We start from the raw sequence: 9,190 nt of genomic DNA on the forward strand, positions 1-9,190 counted from the left end.
AGCTTTCAGCTCATTGTTTTGGTATTACAGCTCACAACTCTGCTGTCCTTATTGACCCCGACCTCGCCAAATAAACTCCATGTTAGGCACATGCTGTCTAAATGAATAAGACATTTCCATTAGAAGATCAGGGTTATGAGGAGAGTTAATTGCATTCATGGCTCAAGAGTTGGCAGTTCGTCTTGTAATCGGAAGGTTGCCGGTTTGAGCCCTGGCTCAGACAGTCTCGGTCGTTGTGTCCTTGGGCAAGACACTTCACCCGTTGCCTACTGGTGGTGGTCAGAGGGCCCAGTGGCGCCAGTGTCTGGCAGCCTTGCCTCTGTCAGTGCGCCCCAGGGTGGCTGTGGCTACAATGTAACTTGCCATCACCAGTGTGTGAATGGGTGAATGACTGAATGTAGTGTAAAGTGCTTTGGGGTCCTTAGGGACTAAGTAAAGCGCTATACAAATACAGGCCATTTACCATTCATGTACAAATGTTCAACAGCATTTTCTATCTGAATTTGTTTGTAATTGGGGCTGAAAGGAACTTGGCTGAAGGTTTAGTTTAATATACCTACCCATCTAAAACAACATATTTTAACGGTTACAAAATCTAAGCAAGAACAAAAGAAAATATGTCCCAAACAGTTCATACAGTCATTCCTGGCACGGATGTTTGTCAAATCATCGTGGTGAGTCTCTCATTTTTAATACTGGATGTAGTGAGCAGAGAGAAAATAGTTCCTATGTGAAACTGCCCTCAGCGAGATTTGCGGCTTTGTGGAGATTTTCAAATGTCATTTTCTTTTTTTCTTTCCGTTGCATTTACGACAATGCTGACATTTCTCTGGGCGATATATATTTAAAACTGAGGAACTGACACCAAAACAATCTGGATGGATAAATATCATTATATACCAGAGGAATTGTGTGTGAACCTGATTTTTTGTGGACTCTTGCTTTAAAGGCTTCGCTTTCCCCATAAAAAGTTGTCTATGGTTGCCGTGGCACCATGAGTCAACCCAAAATGTAAACAAGTAGGGGACCAGACTGCGGTCCAGCCTTAATACAAAGGAAATGTGAAGAGAGAAAATGGGGATTCAGGGTAATGTGATGCAGAGATTCATTATAAATTTATTCTTTTTACAAGTTTCAATTTCCTCCTTTAATCGGGCTGTGGCAAGGACTGATGGATTTAAATCTAAGCGGGTTTTCAAATACAGAATTGATCAGACTGAGTCCTGCCATAATACAAAGGAGACATCTAATGAAACTGACTAAAAAATACAGCAGAAAGATGCGAGGCCGATTTAAAATTCAACTGCGTCCTGCCTCCATCTGGTTGGTTTGGTACTTTTTTGAACACAAGATCACAGCGCTGAGATGTCCAAATCACTCCAACAGTGCATAACATTCGAGTTTAAAATTCTGACCTTTGATTTAGTGCCCTCACTGCAGCAGCAGATGAATTTGTAAGCACGACTGGATGTGAGTTGCATACAAATTTTTTTCTTTGGTATAAAACACAAGATAAATGCCAATCGTGTACTTTTTAAAAGGTGTTTTTTTTTTTTTGTCCCAGATTGATGTGTTGGTTAGTTAGTGGTGTTTTATGACTGATTGGAGAGGGCGTGATTAAATTCTTTTTAAAATGAAAAAGTAATATGGCACCCAGGACTGAGCTCTGTGTCACGTCAACTCTTCTACGACACCATGAATGAGATGTGAATGAAGAGAACTGATGACAGCTTATTACTTTTGATTCTGAATTGGGATTGTCATTATTGTATTTTTTCCAATTATTACTCCCCTAAAGACGAAATGAGATCACTCATCCTGTAATTTGCTTCATGAGTCATCTCTGAATTGCTTCTCCTTCCGCATATCTCCCTTCTTCCTTCCGTCTTCCCCTAATTTTGTCCTCTTTGCGTCTCCCGCTGCACTACCTTCCCCCGTCATCTGCTCTCCCATGACAATCCACATAATATTGCATAAAACAGAGCTCATGACAGTGAGTGGATAAAAAAGTAAAGTGCCTTTACTCAGGGGACGCTTTTCTCAGTAAACAGGCAGGGTTACATAAAGTCTACAAAGCCTCCAGATGGACAAGGCTGAGGTCTTTCGACCAGGAGATGCTTCCAGTATAATTTGTACATACATACACACCTGTATGTGTGTTTAGGGTTACTTTCATTTACTAATTAAAGGATCCTGCCATATCTGTAGTGAAAAATGCTAGCTGGCTGATATTTCATATTTCATATCAATGCAATACACTGCATAAGCAGATATTTATGTTAGGTGTAAAATTAGACCAACAGGGTCATGGCTGCATACAAATCAGTAGTGACATCCCTGTAGTGTTGGCTATAGATATCCTTGGCCAAGAGTCAGGAGCAGGTGGCATCTCAAGAGGCAGCAAACGGAGCTGGTCTTCACTGGACTGGAATGTGCAGAGATGGCATCATATCTTGGAATAATGTGCAGAACAGTCATCACAGTGCCAAAACTGTCCTGCCACATCCTTAAAAGGCAGCTTAAGCTGACTTCATTGTCCTTTGATAATGACATATCGATGATTTTCTGTCACTGCCAACTTGTTTAACAGTTATTTGCATATTGCGATACACAGAAACTGATGTTGCAGTGTACCGAAGCCAAATTCAGCTGTTAAACGAATGATTTACTCGGCCACAAAGTGTGACCGCAGAGGACATCACGACATGCGATTATAAATCTACAGGATTATCAGACTGGTAACACTTCAAAGAGGCTGTTAGATGTCACAAAGTAGAAGACTGTAGTTCCTATTTATCACTTAGGTTATCAAGGTAGTGCTTGTTATAACAGGTTTTGACATATAAAGCCACCAGTTGTTTCTCCTAGAGCCTGTGTCTTGGGCGCTATACACTTTTTGAAAAGCCAGTACTGTTTACCAGTGTGTCAGGATGTCCACAGGTAGCGCCGTGGCAAAGTCCTGGAACAACTTGTGCCTTGATTATCCTCTTTAAATACAAAAACAGTTGGAGACATGATGACCAGGTAGTCATTCCTGTATACTTTTTTGAAGTCTGCCACCTGGGGCTCATGTGAAGTCACTGCATTGTAATATAGTCAATGTCCAATGACAATGATGTTTTCGACTCCAGTTTCCCATTAAATGTGATTTTATCCTGACCACTACATCATTCTACATCAATCTGGTGAGAGAGGACTTATGCACTTCTTATTTGATAGTATTCGGCAATAATGCTGTATAATGAATACTTTATGTTTAAATAAACTGAAAGCTAAAATTGCATCTACAACATCCAGCTCACTAAGTAACACAAAGTATCTCAGTATCTCAAACATCTCAGAAGTTTGAATGGACTGGTACTTATATAATGCTTTTCAGCTCACAGGACACCTAGTATTTGGTGGCTGTCAACATCATAGACAGCCTAAAACATGGATGTAGTGAACAAAAAAAAGTGCATTAGTTCCTTGAACCTGCATTCCATCTGAAGACCACCAGATGGCGATAGCTCTGGTTGCAAAATGACTTCCTGTCCTATAAAAGTCTATGGGAAAACGTATTTTGGTTGTTAGCGCTGAGTTTAAGGGCTCAATTGCTTATTTCTGATCTTACTGAATAAAAAATTAAGTCTATTCTGAAACACTGATTGACCAAGATTTACAAAATAGAGGATTATCTGTCGGATCTGCAGCAGGGGTGTCAAACTCCCTCAGCTGTGGCCAAATACACTTTTAATTTAAGTGGGCCTCCAGTGACACTCCCTTTTCTATTAGTATAAAGAAGTTTAGCAGCACACTTAATCCCTGAGATATGTTAGTATTAGAAATATAAAGTGTAAAATGATGGACTGGCCTGTAATTATAAAACAGAAAGTTTGCCCTGTTAAAAAAACATCAGAGACTCACACTCATGCTGAAGATCAGCCCGTGTTAACTTTACAGGAGATTTTATACACATCTGCCTCAAAGAGAAAAAGAAGAAACAGCACTTGATGGTGCCCCCGAAATAATCTTGTCTCTCACTTTACACGATCAGGTTTTATTATCATCAGGCCCTGCTTCTCCTCTGTAGCGAGTCAGCAAGGACGAGCTTGCTATTATGTTTTGTCCTTATTGTATACATCATTGTTGTGTTAATCGCACACTGTCTGCTGCATGCCCACAGGCACAGCTGACCTCCGTCTGCTCTGACCACAGAGGATTGTATCATGGCCACTGATTCTCACACAAACACATAAATGTAGTGAGGTGCCTACTATATGTCCCACGCATCTTTTCCCAGGAGCAGCAAGGTTTAAGAGATACGCACACATGCACATGTGTAAGTACAGCTGCTGATGTCTGCGCTTAGTGGCAGCTCTGAAGTTGGCACACATCTGTTCATGCATTGATCCAGCGGCTCTGTGCGGATGCTCTGCGAGTGCAAAAGTAGTGTGTGGGTCTGTGTGTGTGTGTCTTTACTGTAAAGCTCACATCTTGTGATCTTACTGTTGAGGTTTTGTGAGGGGGGGTCTCAACATTGTCCGCTGCTATTTCGCATGACACTCATGTGCATACCATGTGTGTGTGGGTGTCCGTGCATTTGTGTGTGTGTGTGAGAATGGAGTTTATCCCTGGCCCAGATGCCCCGGCTAAATCCATCACCAGCGGTGCTGCACAGCAGCACTAAGCTGGAACATTTGGCACCAAGCTAGGAATGAGGAAAAAAACACAGGAACACACAAAGATATACACATATGCAAACACACATACACACACACAGAAAATTGAGTTTGGGGATTTTTTTCTAAAGAGATTCAGAGGAAGTAGATTTTTTTTAGAGGAGGACTTGGACTCAGGGAGCGAGATAGGAGCTCTTTTTTTTCTAAGCCTGTTGGTGGTGGAGGTGGTGGTGGTGGTGGGGCTGGGAGAACCATTCCGCTCACTCCACCCGATCTTTCCTTCATCTGTCCAGCTGACAGGATGGAGCCGTGTGATGATGACGACGAACTGGGAATGTTAGCAGCTTTCCAGTAAGTTCTGGTGCCCCTAGACGCCGCTTGTACCGTACATGCTTTTGTTGTTCTTTGATTTGAAGTAATCCCTTTTCAGCCTCTGGCGTGTTAAAGCTCTTCAGTGAAGGCTTTGTTGATGAAGCTCCGGGGGAGGTTTTCATAGAGATTGTGGCTGGTAGTGAAGCCAGTTATGGGCCTCTGGCTCAGGGCCACTGACTTTTAATGTATACTCCTGCAATTTTTCAAGACCCATTTTCAATCTTTGAGCTTTTGATGGCATCTCATCGCTATGTGCTTTTATCTGAAGCATATGAGCATTAAGTGCACTGCGAATAAAGTTTATATTTGTTTTGCATGCCAAAGTCACCTCTGTGTTGATCCTGCTTATGCAGAGGTGTCTATTATCTGTACATCTAATCCAGTGAAATGTTTTAAAGAAGAAACGTCGATCAAAGCAGGGATCAAATTCAGGCTATAGCTGTTATAATTATGAGGCATCAAAAATCTGCCTACACGACTTTAGCTTAAATACAGTATGTGCTTGACATAGATGCATATTGTTTTAAAGTTTGCTTGTGCCATTTTGCATCCCTAGCCAAACAATCTCAAAGTTTATTTTGATTTCTCTTATGAATGAGAGTTTATACATGTTTTTAGCTTTCTTCATCATCTGCTGACTAGCAAGGAGCTGGATGCAATACTGGACCGTCCCACAGCAGGCTTTAGAACAACCATATTGTAATCTCGCTCACTGAATTAACGGCACGTGAATCTTAAGTTACATAAGGCTGAGGTGGCTCCAAGCACCCGAGACCTTGTAATTACTGAACACACTTAGAGATTACATCATGGATTGAAGGGTTTAGCTATATGGTTGCTGGGAAGTGTGCGTGCGTGTGTGCATGTATTTGTGGGTTGTGGTCACTTAAAATGTGGTTTTGCACATAAATTTTGAACACAAGTTATGTAGTTACTGTAGAGAGTAAAAAAAGCTCAGGAGGAGGTTGTTTTAATGTTGTCTATTCAATAGCCTGGTGAAGTTTTTACTTGGACTGATAACAAATTTGCTTCTGATCCTTCCATGAATATGTAATACGATGTGACATTCACCTGCTAGATTTGTACACCTCAAGGTACTTTTGTTGTCAAGGTTCACATTAAAATATTATCTGGTAGGTCAGCTAGTATGAAAAAATTGCTAATTTTGTCAGTTGTAACGCTGAATACTAGGTGCATGGGAATTAATTAGCAATCGAGCAGAGTCAAAATGGTGAAAATAAATAGTATGAACAAGCTTAAGTAACGACTGGTCAAACAAATCTTAATCTATTGGCTAAAGGGTTAAATTAGTTAAAAGTAAGGCTCTGTGGTTAAAAGAAGTCAAATGTACTGGGTAAATCGTTTAACTTATTAGCTAAGGCTAGCAATCAAATGGTTAAAACTGTTAGGCTACAAGGGTAAATTATCTAAAAGCTAAAAAAAAAAAAGAAGGTCAAAATGTAACTAAAAGCTGTAACTTTCTGTAACTAAATAAATTTAGGTCAAAGTAATGCTAAATGGTTACAATTTTTAGCAGCTATTATGAAATGGACAACAATAATGGGTAAATGTTTGAAACTGTTAGTTAAAGTTAAATAGCTAAATAGCTAAACGTGGGGCTAGCATGGTTAAAATCGACCACACTGATAGATTGGCTGAAAATGTAAACATTAAAAGATTAATATTAATAAAAGCTTAACTGAAGATGAAAATTAGGGTTTAATGGCTGATTTAAAAAAACTTAATTATGTTAATAATTTAGAAGTATTATTTTATGAAAAGTAAAGGGTATATAGCCAAAATAGTTCAAATTAGTGTATAAATAGTTGAAATTTTTACTAGCAATGGCTAGTGAAGTTAGTATGAAGCTAGTAAGAAACCGGTGACCTATGGTAGACACAGTTATTGCTATATTAAACCTAATATATGGCAAGTTGTGTTAAATAATATCCAGGTAATTAAAATGAACACATTTGAATATGAGCCAAATCAATTTGAGTGATATTTTTTGATTTCACAACACTGTTATTTATTTATTTATCTTTAAGCTACAACAGCTGTGAGAAAAGCTAAAAGAAGAGAAGATGTGAGTTTGCAGGGTCTGTGTAATTTTTTTTTTCCTACATAAAGATAAACCCATGCAGCTGTTGGTCAGCAGTGGACTGTAGGATTGAGGAAGCACCAGATCGCAGCATCATTGTTGAAGGATTACAGCAACAAGGTGATAGGTCATTGGCTTGGAAACATGTGGCCCAGAAAGCAGACAAATGAAATTTGATTCAGACTTGGCTCTGCTGTGTCAGGCAGACAGACATGCATGAACTGATTTTCTTTCAATCTCTCCACCTGCTGTTCGTGGTTTTCTGACCACCGATATTGCAAATATTTGAATGTTGACTCAGCAGCTGCAGAAAGAGTGAGACAAGTAAAGCCAAGGGAATCTGCTGTGCTTTTTCTCCACTACCCCCTTACTGTAGTATAAAGGGTTTTCCTCGGATGTAGGGCTAGGTTCTACAGGCCCAGTTCCAAACCTAAAATCAGTTAAGGTGCGTGTGAAATTATTGTGGTGCAAAGGGCAGACACCTAAAAGTGATCGCGGCCTGCCAAAAACAGATTATCACCTAGTTTATAGCCATCTACAGCTGCTTTTATCTAGATTAAAAACGCAAATACAGAAACTTTATGTTCATCCATGTGGCAAGCTCTAAAATATAATGCCTTTTTTAAAAATTATTTTTTGAATATAAATTTGGAGGTTAAAAATGTGGTTTCATATGTGCGCTTTCTTAGCATCCCTTTTTGTTTCTCTGCTTTCCAGAACATTCCAGAGGCTCTCTCTTTTCTTGTCTCTTCATCTTCCATGTAATATTTATACTGTTGATTTTTCTGCCCACCCTTTTCTACTCAATACTCTCTTTCTCCCTCTGTATTCACTACCGATCCCTTTCTCTGAAAGTCGCACTTTTTCTTTTCTGCCAAAGTAATAAAAATACATCTGGATGAAAAACGTTGTATTGCAACCACAAAGCAGAGCTATTGCCATAATAAACAGCCACCATGACATCAACGATTTTAAAGCGTCAGGTTGGCACTTTGAGTGCCGCCATATTGGTTTTTTTTTCCTTTTGTTTGTTTTGTAGCTCGAAATTAGCTTATATGAAATGCAGAGTGGAGTGCTAATTCATTAGCCAGTGTTATCAAGCTTGGCTAGCAAGATACATTCAAACTGTACGGCGCAATGCTAAGTTGCCTAGTAGTAGCAGTAAATGGCCTAATCATTTAATAAAATATCAGAATTATACTGATCAAAAATTAAGCACAAAGGTCTAGGATGTGCTGTATAGAAAAGCAAGCCATAATATTACGCAGATAAGCCCCTTGAAATGCTCCAAATGGAACAGGCAGAGAGTGAACTGACCCAAATTATTGTGTTGGGACAGCTACCAACCAACAGTGGATGAACGTTGATAAGTTATAAAGAACTAAGAGTTATTGTCACAGATTAGTAGGCAGAGGACTCACTCGCAGGACTCTGAAGTTTAGAGAGAAGGTGAGGGTTTATTTGCAATGTGACACCAAGTGAGAATATATACATATATACAGTGGAACAGATAACACGGGGCTCCAGGGAGTAGGGCGGGGTCCGAAGGGAAGGTCCAAGACGGGGGTACACACACGCTCTTCTTCCACTTGATCCGTAACTCAAAAATGTCCACACTAAGAAGCTCACGCTCACTCACACACATCCACAGAAATCCAGACGGCAGGGAAGACGGGCAGGGAGTCTAGAAGGCCTGTACACAGAGGAAAAAACAAAGTCAGGAGGAAACTCTAGGGGATCAAAGGAACACTTTCATAGGCAACGCTACACTGACACTTGGTAATGTGACGATCCAGCGAGGAAGCAGCCTCTCTTGCCATCTTAAGTAGTCTGCCAGGATCAGTGTGAATGAGCCACAGGTGTGTGTTCAGGGTGGGTTCAGAGGCGGGGAACCAAGGTCCAGTTCCGCCCTGGTGGGAGAGGTTAAGACAAAAAATACACACACCACGACCTCTCCAGATCTTGAGAACCATGACAGTTATTGTGAAGGGTGAAACTTTATATAGAGGCCAAAACGGTATTTTATACCAGGAAATAAATATGCTTTTAAATGGTG

This window comes from Diplotaxodon limnothrissa, linkage group LG23 (genome assembly GCF_057381915.1).
Source record: "Diplotaxodon limnothrissa isolate DT_005_m linkage group LG23, D_limnothrissa_male_GT1.1, whole genome shotgun sequence".
Lineage (NCBI taxonomy): Eukaryota > Metazoa > Chordata > Actinopteri > Cichliformes > Cichlidae > Diplotaxodon > Diplotaxodon limnothrissa.